The sequence below is a fragment of the Accipiter gentilis genome, chromosome 23 (assembly GCF_929443795.1).
Source record: "Accipiter gentilis chromosome 23, bAccGen1.1, whole genome shotgun sequence".
In the NCBI taxonomy this organism is placed as follows: Eukaryota; Metazoa; Chordata; class Aves; order Accipitriformes; family Accipitridae; genus Astur; species Astur gentilis.
Window position 1 is genome coordinate 4,856,813 of NC_064902.1, and position 12,758 is coordinate 4,869,570.

The window sequence follows — 12,758 nt, forward strand, 5'->3', positions numbered from 1 at the left end:
GTATATTTGCTATTGGGATTCGAAATAAATTAAATAAACTTAAAGAAAACTTGCATTTGTACACTTGATTACATGATTTGTCATGTCAAAACATTCAGAGATTATAACCAAGCACCTTTCTGACTCTTCTATTTTCTCTATTCTGCCTTTTTCCAAATTTACACACCTTGCAGATCATTTATCACTGCTGTTCTTCACAAAGTTAAAAATTCAACACTTTATTTGAAGCAGCTATGGGAAATGACACAGACTACTAGTAAAAGAAAATACTACAGTGAAATCAAGCAATTCCCAATCTCAGCCTTTCTATCACCTCCCTAAGTACACTAAGCAATAAGCATCAAGTCTAACAACTGATATTTTTCATCTGCTTGGTCCTTCTGTGTTTAATATTTTGTTAGCACCGCTAATGCTGTTGAGACCCAAAACCACATGGGGAGAGGAGGGAGAATGGGCCACGGGAGGCTTTTACTGAGGAATAGTTTTTGTGAACAGAAATTCTATAAAATACTTCAAGGCAGAATAAAAACAAAACACTAAACAAAACACAAAACCCAAAACAAATCTGCAGATCACCAAGCATCTTTCTATTCCTGGCTTCTGAAGATGTTTCTAAGGAGTGCATTTCCTAGCAAATAACACGGGGAAAGCAGTGATCAGTACTGAAAATAGTAGTTAATGAGCATATTCTTCATCAGTTGGTCTAATTTATATCATGGACTTCTTTAGCCATAGCTGTGTCATCATGCCTGAAGAGCTATGATCTCTATTTACAGACCAGTGTTAGAAGACAAGCCTGATGTATACATAGGAAAAAAAGGCAATACCTTCAGTAGGTTTTTCCACTAGGAAATTAGTTACTACACTCACAGGAAACACAGAACTGTTGATGTACAGTTCATACAAGGAATGCATACCAGCTTTTACTGCAAAAGACACAGTCTGAGCCTCTCTATACATTGCACTTTAAATCCAACAGTAACAAATCTGACAAGGCTGCAGAGGGAAACAGTCAACTCTTTAAGCCACCTCTACAAGATTTATGTGGAGCATGAAAGAACGTTGAAAAAAGCAAGAGCAGAAATAAGTAACTGCGAATGAAACAGCCTAGTTACAGTAAGAATAACAACACACAGACTACTCATTTACCCTAGAGTAAATCATCATCACAGAAAATCTTTACATTCATACGCAAGCAGGAGCACCTACTACTTCATGGTAACAGCCCAAGTGCACATTCATACCCTCTGGGAAATACCAGCCTTCCCCCAATGATAGGCTACCTGCTTTATACTACCAAACAGCTCATAACCCCATACCAGAGAGACAAAGCATTGTCAGTAACAACTAACCGTCCAAGAAGAAAGTGAAGATTTGAAATAAATGCCCATTCTTATCTAGTAACAGCTAGAAAGCTTAAGTCCTTAATGTTCCACAAAGGGTTCACTGCTTAACGTTTACTGTCAGAAAGATAGAGGAAAGGGAAATAAAGGATGAGACAGGAAATTTGTAGGTGACCAGAGGATAATCAGGAGCCAAAACAGATTAGAGGGACTTCCAGTGGAAAAGAGTAGTCAAGTAGCAACGTAACAGCAAAAAGAAGTTCAATCCTAAAGAAGGTTAAGAATAAAAAATGGAAGGAAAATTTCCAAATCTTTTATCTACTTTGTAAAATACTGAATTAACAGTTTTCACCTCAAGTAAGTGGGATAAAGGTGGACTTCAATCAAACCTTCAGTTGAAAGCACAACGAAAAGCAAGTACAATGCTAATAAAAAGAAAATAATTACGTTTATATGAATCACTAGTTGTCGTGGTTTAACCCCAGCCAGCAACTAAGTACCACGCAGCCGCTCACTCACTCCCCCCCATCCAGTGGGATGGGGGAGAAAATCGGGGAAAAAAGTAAACCTCCTGGGTTGAGATAAGAATGGTTTAATAGAACAGAAAAGAAGAAACTAATAATGATAATGATAACACTAATAAAATGACAACAGTAGTAATAAAAGGACTGGAATGTACAAATGATGCGCAGGGCAATTGCTCACCACCCACCAACCGACACCCAGCTAGTCCCCGAGCGGCGATTCCCTGCCCCCCCACTTCCCAGTTCCTAAACTAGATGGGACGTCCCATGGTATGGAATACACCGTCGGTCAGTTCGGGTCAGGTGCCCTGGTTGTGTCCTGTGCCAACTTCTTGTGCCCCTCCAGCTTTCTTGCTGGCTGGGCATGAAAAGCTGAAAAATCCTTGACTATAGTCTAAACACTACTGAGCAACAACTGAAAACATCGGTGTTATCAACATTCTTTGCCTACTGAACTCAAAACATAGCACTGTACCAGCTACTGGGAAGACGGTTAACTCTATCCCAGCTGAAACCAGGACACTAGTTTAAATGTATTCTTAAACATTCATGCTATACTAGTTACACGAATTCAGCAAGGACAACATAAATAGAAAAGCTGCAGCTTAACTAAAGATAAACTCAGTGTAATATAGTACATTATTCTACATTAATTTAGCGGTAAGGATTAAAAAGAAATATAACAGAGAAAGCAAACAATTCCTTACCTAATTGAAACTTATGCAATGGACAACAGAAACACTGCATCTGTCAAGACTAAGACATTTAAGAAGATGGACTAAGGTGTGAACACATGTAGAACAACTTCTGCTTCCTTTTGTCAGCTGAAACCTCTACCCCAAAGCAGGCCAGTTCAACCAAGCCACTGCTAATAAACCTACTCAGCAGTAAGGAGCTCTTGGGAACAACTACCTATGTTCTCAGTAAATCTTAATAACTGCATTTTGCATAAGATTTCCAAACGTAACAAATGTCCACAGGCGAGTAGGTTGCCTCATGAAAAAATAAAATCCCTCTTGCTTTTGTTCAAACTGCCTGTGTTCCTATGACTAACCGCCAGGCACATGTATGAAAAACAGCCACTGGGCTTTTTGGTCTCTGAAGGCAAGGAGTTTTGGCTGAGTCTAGTTAACAATCCTGATAGAGATTCCAGAAAGTGTCCCTCTGCCTTGGACCTCATCTGAAACTTTCCTTGGGGCACGGCTTTAGGGGAGCAGTCCTAGTCCCTAGAAAGCATGGTTAACACCTTCTAAACCTAAGAATTCTTTACAGGTACTCTTTGTAACAGTTTAACCAAATTTTAGGTCCACTGCTGAAGTCAATATAATGGGAAAGCTTTGTGAAAGTGTAGCAAAATCCTAAGAGATAGAAGACTGTGTAGTCTTGATCTTATCCTTCCAAAGCCTTAAAAAGTCTCTTGCCTTCTCACTCTTTCCTCTTTGCCATGCATTCAGACTGAGAAACTCTTTCTACAGTCAGCATCCACAGATACATATAACATTCATAGAAGAAACTGCAACACTATTTTGAAGATCCTACCTCCACTCTCGCACTTAATAAATAATCTCCAAAGGATTTTATCAACTGCTTAGCTTTTCATCATCTTCAAGACAAATTCAGCTAGCTTTGAAGTTTAAAAAACTTTATCTGTGACATAAACTACATTGGCAATTTTGTGTTAAGGCAGTTAAGTATCAAACAGTTCATTCTAACTGTCTCCTGTAAGAGTTATTTTTAGAGAAAAGACAGTAATTTCCTATATCACTTCACATAAATTCATAGGATGTCTGTTATGAGGAAAAAAAAAGTTCAATGACCCTCCACTATTTTCAGATATCATTCTTCAGCTAGCATTCGTGGGTAATGATAACCAATAATTTACACACCTTGTATATTTGGCATACTTTAACATAAACCCAAGTGGATGTCAATGACATACAGACATCACAATACCAAATGCACCTTACACAGTTTCAGCAATGATTTCTGAATATGGACAGCAATGAAATTAACAGAATAATATCTAACAAATGATAATACACTGGTGTTCAATGGTCTTTCCACAGAACAAGGCAGTTCAGTATCAGCAGATGGGGAGAAAAACTGTCAAAAAGTCAACTCCATCTTTACATTGTCCACAAATGTCATGGAAAAAGGAGAGGGAGAAAGAGATTTGTTATAAATCCTTCTAAGAGTCTTGTCTTATTCCTTGTACAAGTAACTACATTCCTCTAACAAAAAAACTAGTATTTATTCTTTCTAAGCTTTCTGCTTTAATGGGCTTCTCCCTTCTGAAAATCTGTCAGGTCCCTACAAGACAGTTAACAAATTTCACCAGAGGATGGCAGCCTATTGTTACAAATGGAAAAGTAATTCTAAAGAATAACTAACAAAGACTGTTACTGCACAGTAATAGCCCAGTAGACTTCACAAATACTGATTAAGCTGAGTAGCCGGAGTACTAAAGTACTATTTAAGTACTTTTAAAGACTGAGTTCTATGCCCTGCTCTACACCATTAACTTGCTAAAGGATGAAATAACCTTACTTCTTCGAGTCTTCTCCCTTCCTCTTTCCCTAGTATCAACCTACTTAATGCAGTACTTTAAAACACAGCAATACAAAGAATCATGTAGAAGATACACAACATTAGCAGACAAATAACAACAAACTTAATATGATACTGAAAGTTTGAAGAATACAAAATACTATCAAATCATGATTTTAACTTGTATCATCAGGCATGTCAAGGACACACCATGTAAATCAAAACATACATTCAATAAAACAGGATTTCTTTCATATCCATACTGAAAAGCCAAACAAAACCAAAATTTTGAAGAATCAAACCACTTCAGTTTGAGATATGTTTATTCTGCACACAAGACACCTAATGAAGAATAGTTCTGTAAAAATGCCTATGCCATGCAACCCTCCATCTCCCATCACAAAATCCCATTCCACCTCATATCCTTAATGATATTAGTCCCAATGCAGTATCATCTTTATTTCCTTCACAGCAATATATCCATAGGTTAGAAGTATGGGTTCAGAATCAACTACTTGGTTGACTGCAGACTAGTGTATGAAATTCACAGATCATCTAGGTGCTTTCTCTTGCTGCTAAAAAAGTTAAAGAAGGTGAAGTGTTGATCCTTAGGAAAAAAGAGTTGTGAAATCATAAAAGCATAATGAAGTATGGGCTGGATGAGCAGACAGTGAAGTGGATGGCTGAACAACAGGGAGCAGAGGGTGGCTATCTAGTGAATTCTAGTTGGAGGCCAGTAACTAGTGGTGTACCCCAGGGGTCAATACTGGCTCCAATTCTGTTCAACATCTTCATCAATGATCCTTATGGCACAGCAGATTACTCTCAGCAAGTTCGCTGATGACACAAAAGTAGAAGGATCGGCTGATAAGCCAGAGGATTGTGCTGCCATACTGAGCAACCTCGATAGGCTGGAGAAAGGGGCCAACAGGAACCTCATGCAGTTTGAAAAAGGGAAGTGCAAAGTCCTGTAGCTGGGGAGGAATAACCCCATGCACTGGTAAATGCTAGCCTAGCTGGAAAGCAGCTTTGCAGGAAGCAAAGTGGACAAGTTCAATGTGAGCCAGCAACATGCCCTTGCGTCAAGAAGGCTAACAATATCCTGTGCTGCGTTAGAAGAATAACGACAATCTCTTCATTCCCTGTGTTGTTGTCATTAAGTTATTCCATGAACAAGGAAGCTACAGAAGCCTGGATTCCTATGGATTTGAGCCTTATAAGTCTCAGGTTTTTCCAGCTTGTTTCTACCTCGCACCAATATCTCAGCATATTCTCCTACAACCTGTTTGGCTGCCAAGTGACAGAGCTAAAAGTATGCCAAGAGGTTAGTCAACATCTGTTTCGTCTTGCCACCTGGCTGCTTACTCTCAGAGGGAGAATTTATAACTGTCTTTTCCTCAGTTGCAGTATCAATTTGGAGCACTTTCTTCTATCCAGCTGTTATTTTTCACAAGTTTGTAGAAAGTACCTACACATTTCCCTCTATTCTGTGTGTCAAATTTGGTTATAATGGACAATGAGGATCAAAAGATACTGGGTGAGATAAGTGACAAGGACAAAAAGTTTCCTTCCCTTAGGAAATCAAGAGATGAAAGTTTGGCTATTCTAACCATAGTAGAAACTTCCAGAAAGTTTCACATCAGCAAGCATTCCATCAAGAATTCCTGCACCAGCATTTCCCAAAAATGAGGCAAATGCCCAAGACTAGACCAGGGGAAAAAAGTATATAAACTAAGATATGCAAGTTTTTAAACATTCATATTAGTTTGGTAAAGTGGTAAGATAGTTCAGCTACCTAAAACAGGTTATGCTTATGAAATCTGATACAACTTCACTGCTACGAAACTTTTAACAAAATTTCAAAAAGCATTTACCTACATCCTAAGAAGCGATTTCTGCTTTTAAAGACAGCAATTACCACATTAAAATAAGTACCATACTTGTTCAACCATAGTTGGCTGTTTACTAATCTTATGAAGTTTCTTTTCAAGTTTAAGTTAAAGCTAAAGTGTTACATCTTTCAGAGCTTAGGTGTCTAGGTAATATCTTGATATTTACCACTAATAATGCTACAAGTAGTTGCATTCACTGAAATCTGTTGAAACAACTTCAAATATCTCAGAGAAGCCTGCCCAGTAAAGTTGAACAAAAACAAGAGGTCTCAACTTTACAAGCCTGACCTATGCCAATTTGTTCCCTCCATTCCTCAAAGTTTCTAGATATTTTCCCTTATTGCCTTGATTTAAAAAAAAAAAAAAAAAAAAAAAAAAGGAAATCTACTTCACAAGTGTTTGGTTTTTTAATGACAGACTAACAAGAAACAGAAAACTAGTAACATAAGCTTTTTTCCCCCAATAGTTTCAAAGAAAAGAAGAAAATTCAAATGAAAATATTAGGAATACGACCAAACATCACTGTTCACTATTTCACAGTCTTAAGAGCAGATGGCTCATTAAAATATTGCACTATTTATCCAGAAAAACTAATGTATACCACAACAGACAAAATAAACATTAATATTTCCATTGTATTTTGATCAGAATTTAACACTAAGATGACAATAAAAGCAATGGTAAACTAAAAATAATGAAATCATGATCTGAAGCCTATTTTTTTTCTCCTCTACATTTAGAATTTAAGATTGTTTCTTGGATATTTTTTTTCCTCCTTTCTGGGGAGACTAGAGGTTTGAGAACAAAGCTGCTAATAGGAAACATATGGAAAAGCCCTGGAGTAAATGAAAATCTGACTCGAATTCCAAATGCCACGTATCACATACCACTGTCTAAAATTATCTGGTAAGATAAATCTAAGATTTGCCCTGCATAGTCAGTGAATCACCTGAGATGGAAAACAGTTAACTATATAAAATAAACAAAAAGGCTTTCACAATATTTAAAATATTTCCAAAACTAATCAATATTTTGAAACAAGGTGGGATGTTTCTCAAAGCTTGTGTTAGCCAATAAAAGATTAGCTCTAATGTAACATGCTGCCAACAGACTTGTTGCTGTTCTTCATATAAAATATGAACAGTTCTACTCAAATGAACAATGCAATTCTGGATTTAACCATTATGCTGCTATGATTGCAGTGGGAATACCACACAGCCAGGTTTTCCTATGCATGAGCACTTTTTCTGTCTCAAATTCTTGTCCAGGAGAAATTTGAAGACTATAAGATTTCTGGAACGGCAGCACTGTGGATGCAGTTTTGATGAGAATCCCACACATTTCCACACACAGCTAAGTCTTGCCACAAACTCCCTGTGCATAAGCAGTAAATTTAACAAGCCTGGATACATTAGATTAGCCACATATATATAGACCATCTATGCATCTTGTGCAGTATGTTTCATATACCAGATTCATTATGCATGTACTACCCATCACCTATACAAAGGTTTCTGTCAGAGTCAAGGGGAGCAATATTGAAATTAATATGCTCTCTTCACAATTACACTTGCAGTAACTGTTAAGGAGTTACCTTCTCTCATTATATTCAGAAGAAAGTTAAGCATGGAAAAAACCCTCTAGGTGACTGGCTGCAAAAGGATGTAAAATTTCCTGAGAGACAGAGCAGGAGCAAGTCACCAACACAAGCATGCACTTGCCTCTTAACTGTTCAGTCTGTGTTATTTCCAAGTGCTTTTTAGATATAAAGACCAATTAAAATATGTTTCATGCAAAAGCACTCTTCACAGAATACCTTAACTCCTTCCTTTCTCATTTGTGGAAAAGAAAATTGGCTTGCCATTCTAAAAGATAGTATTTTACCTAAATGTATATCCTATTTAGGCCACCTAGAAGAACATCCAGACACCATACTATCCTTGTTCTGTCAGCTCTCTCTTATTCTGTCTTCTTCCTATTCTACAGGATGAAAGAAGTAACAGACTGAATGAGTGACTTATGGGTCAGTAATAGGCCCTAATTTTTTAGCCTGAAGAAAGTGCAGCCACTTATGTTTTAACCTGATGAGTAGATGCTCAGATTCAGAAAGTGATGTAATAACCTAGTATTCTGCAAGAATAATAAAAGCAACTGTCTACTCTTTTCTCCAGCAGCAATGCTGTGATGCAGCATAATTATTACTTGCTCAATAAAAAATTAGTGTTTAATAGCTAGAAATTAATAATTTCATGAAAGCTTACTTAGCTTTTTGGAATGCATATTTTTCATTTATATTTTAAGCTAACAATTTCCATTTAGAAGTTACCCTCCTGTAAATTATTATTTCCAGTATTTTCTATTTCCCTAAATACTAGATTTCACAAGACAAAGAACTTATTTAACTCCATTTATAAAATGACTAACATAGAAAAAGAAAGTCAAATAACTTTCAGAAATACAGAAGTAGTAAGTAAATATCAGTACAACAGCATAATACTTTGCCCCCATATTCCCTAACGGCATAACACTGTCCTATAATAACAACCACCACAATCTTCGTGTAATAAGATAAATTTTGAGACGAAAGAATCAGAGGACTTTTAGAAACTATGTTCCATGCAAACATCTGCCTAAATTGGGTAGTAAAGTTAATGGTTCTATGTTCTACCTGACAAACACTGCTGCTATATAGTAGCCTGTAAATTTGGCACATTTGAAATGAAGATTAAGTCTGTTGTGATGCTATGCAGAAGAAAACATACCTGAAACCTCCATCTACCACTATCATAGTCAGACCCCATAAAGTACTTCCTTAAGCAACATTGCAAGAGATTCTTTATTTGTCATGTCAGGTTCACAGTTAAAAACTAGCATTTACCTGTACAATATAGCAATAAACTTTTCAGAACACAAAACAGAGTAAGCTAGTATGAGGTCAATAGGCCACTATCTCTTCTCCTTGAGATCACAGTCAAAGTGAAATCTGTAGGATATTATGCATTGGTGCTATAATCCCTTGGTATTTTGGCTCTTAGTCAAAAAAAAAAAAAAAAAAAAAAAAAAATATCTTGACCAAAAGGTCTTCCTGGAACAAACAATACTGCTGTTCAAAGCTAAATAAAGTGCGTTCAGATTGAATTTCTAAAAGTCAAACCCACAATCTTTTATTTCAGAAAAGTAGAAACTAAGTCTGATCTAAACCCAATCTTCAACGTTCTTCTTACTGCTTCCACCTAGTAGACGGAAGGAAAAAAGTAGTTACTCTTTATAAAACCCTTGTATCATTATTTATGTTAAAGCCAAAAACACAAACATTAAAAAAACCAAAATGTTTCTTACCATACTAACTAAAAATCTTTGAGATGTTTTCCTTGAGCATGTTCCATTGGATCATACATACATAAGGCAATATTTCATTACTCCTGTTTCAGGAATGCTTTGTCTTAGCGGTACCTGTGTATTATAGATGCATACTGCTGCTTCTTGTGCTTTGTGCTTAGAACAGAAAGGGTAACACATGCTTCCCACTTTAACAATTCCCTCCCAAAATCAGAATGCACAGGAACCTGAGAGGAGGAGAAAATGTGAGCATGGAAAACACATCTGTTAGATGTGCAACTGCTTCATAAAGTAATTTTTCTGTTTTTCTAAAGAGTACCTTTCCCCTCAAACATTTCATTGTGGGTAAACCTAGTACTTAGTTCACCCATTAGCAGTTCTAAGTAATTATACTAGTCATCTCTCTGTGATTGCTTTACCAACATACAGAGTTATTTAGAATTTTCAGCACTAAGCCCAGGGTTTGGCAAAGATGTGAAGGGAGTCTTGGACAGCTGTCTTGCAGTCATATAGAATATTAATATTTTTCAAGGCAGCTACTACTATTGGCTCAATGCCGATAGAGTTCAATCTAATCATTCAAAGCACTGGTTTCATGCCATCCCCTGACTAAGACCCAATCAGAATTACTTTTTTAAAAATTTATTTTATAAAAAGAAAGCATTATGTATGTTTATATTTTGGCTACAAATAGTTGCAGGCGTTACCTCCACTCTCAAGAAGTGACAGGACAAGGCAAGAGTCAGGTGTCAGAAGCATGACATCGGGCAACAAGGACACTTGCTTAATTACCAAAGATCTGTAACCAATGCCTAGATCAACTCATCCTCCCTGATGAAATACCCGCTAACATGAATGCTGTTTTAAGTGTGAACCATGTTCAAGTCCTCACCAGAAGAAGCTATAAGGCCTTTCAAGACTCTCAGAATGGCTAATGATAGAAGAAACAGGAGACTTCCTGCCACAGAGTGCTTGGATAAAATAACTACGAGACCCTGTCTCGGCTCTGCCAAGAAGCAGCTGTGACTCACAAATTATTCAAACAGTAGAGAAACACTTCAATTTGATTACTTGCTATAAACCAAATGACACATTTTATGTATCAGGCAGAATATAGGTGAATGGACAAGTCTCTCTCCCAAAACAGCGTTAATATTAAAGAAAATCCAAACAAAATGGAGATAAAAATGGAGAGTAACTGAAGGAAATAAAGGGTACAGAGATTATATCTTTCCTTATAAGAGAATATGCCAGGGTACAGATGAATGATGTGTAATAATACTTGATGTTTCTACGAAAGTTTCCAAGTCACAGATTCTGACTGCAGAAAAAATATATTGCAGGCCATAAATGTAATGCTGGCTGTGATACCAGTATTACAAGGTGTTATGCTAAAATGAGAGGATTTATTCTTTAGAAGAAAGAGGGATAATAAAAACTAAGAACCAGTTTAAGGATGATCTCCAGTTTCCAGACTATTGGAGAGAGCTGAAAGGCTGCCTGGCAAAATCCTCTGCATCATAAGGCAGGACAGTTGTAAATATCTATTGCTCTGGATATGTTCAAATGTATACATCTACCACAAAAAGAAACATATTCTATAGTCATTGTAAAAACAAGTAAGGACCTTCATTATTAAACACATTCAGAAGAGTAAAGGGGAAGCACTTTCCATCACGTACAAGGGGAAAATTTCTGCTAATACAGAACATTTTCCTATGCATGATCATTCAGGAATTCTTTGGCAGATAACTTAGACAACTAACTACTCCTTATCCTTGCCTGAAAGTGCTTAAAGAAAAATAATAATAAAAAAAGCTTATTTTTTGGGCTATAAACATATGATTTGCAGATGGATACAAACACGGTAACAATCTGAAGTTGCAGGCACATTTTCTAGTTCTTTTAACAAAAATGCATGAAGTCCATAGCTGTGAATGAACAAAATAAGCTAATGAGTAAGGTATTAATATAAATTTTTAAGATAGGGTAGAATTCACATTATCTCTTTTAGGCATCTATCAGTTATCCACATCGAAGTTAGCAGTTCTGTTTGAAATAAATGAGAAGAAGTGCCTGCTTTCGAATAGACTCAAGGAAGGAAGTTGAAGTGGATGCTAAGAATGCTCTCCCAGTGAGCAGCAAGTTTCTAGTCAACTTCACATATTAAGATAACAGTCCTCAGATTTTGCTGCCTTTTTTTTTTTTTTAAAGACACAGGGGTCATGCCTAAGCTGCAAAAGAACTGAAAGATACACTAGTATTTTTTGAAAATTATAATTATAAAAAGAGGGTCATTTTATGCTATCTCAAATAACACTGAATAAACCATTACAGAAGGAATAAGGAAAAGTACAAAGGGTACTACTCTATTTGGACTTACCAGCTTGGATTGGTACTGTATTGCTCAAGGATCTTTGCACTCTACGTTTAGCTGTATTAGCCTTCTCACTTTCCTCCATTACAAAACACTATGTTCTTTTAGTTTTACTTATAATGTTTATTACTTTTATAAATGAGCGCAAGACACCTGTCATATACTATGATCATCTATATAATTTTACACAGGACACAAATCAGGCAAAATAAAGGCTACGTTAAAGTTTGAGGTCCAATTGCTAATGCTGCCTCAAGAAAATGAATGTACCTGTATCAGTAAGCTATGGTTGCAAAAACAGGCAGACACTTTGTGATGGTCTGACAAATTGTAGTCAATGTCTCAAACATTTGTTAAAGAACTTTGGTGGAGAAAACGGCCTCTGTAAAAATGCTGGAGTTCTGTGAACAGGACAATGTGGCCGGAGGAGAGGGCCCCACGGAGGGTGGGACTGCACTTCTCCAAAGTCGCAATTCCTTATCTTAAGTGACCAGAAGGAGCACAGCATATGTGCCTGGAGAAGGAGGAGGCCCCACGGAAGATGGGACTGTGCTTCTATCTTAAGCGGTCATGCCAGCAGAAAAAAAGAGACAACTTCGCAATGAACCGCCACCCCCCCCCGCCAAAGCTCACCGACCGATTCCAGGGAACCCCAGGAATGGGTACTGCGCATGTCGAGACCATTGACTAACACACTATAAAAGAAGGGAGAACGAGTTCTCAGCACACACCCTCC

The 12,758-nt window shown here is 37.1% G+C and overlaps 1 protein-coding gene across 3 annotated transcripts in view; it reads right to left on the bottom strand.

Annotated features, from left to right (window-relative positions):
• The window catches only part of CENPP (centromere protein P), a 160,213-nt gene that overhangs the window by 91,673 nt on the left and 55,782 nt on the right, over positions 1-12,758 (bottom strand). The window lies entirely within an intron of this gene.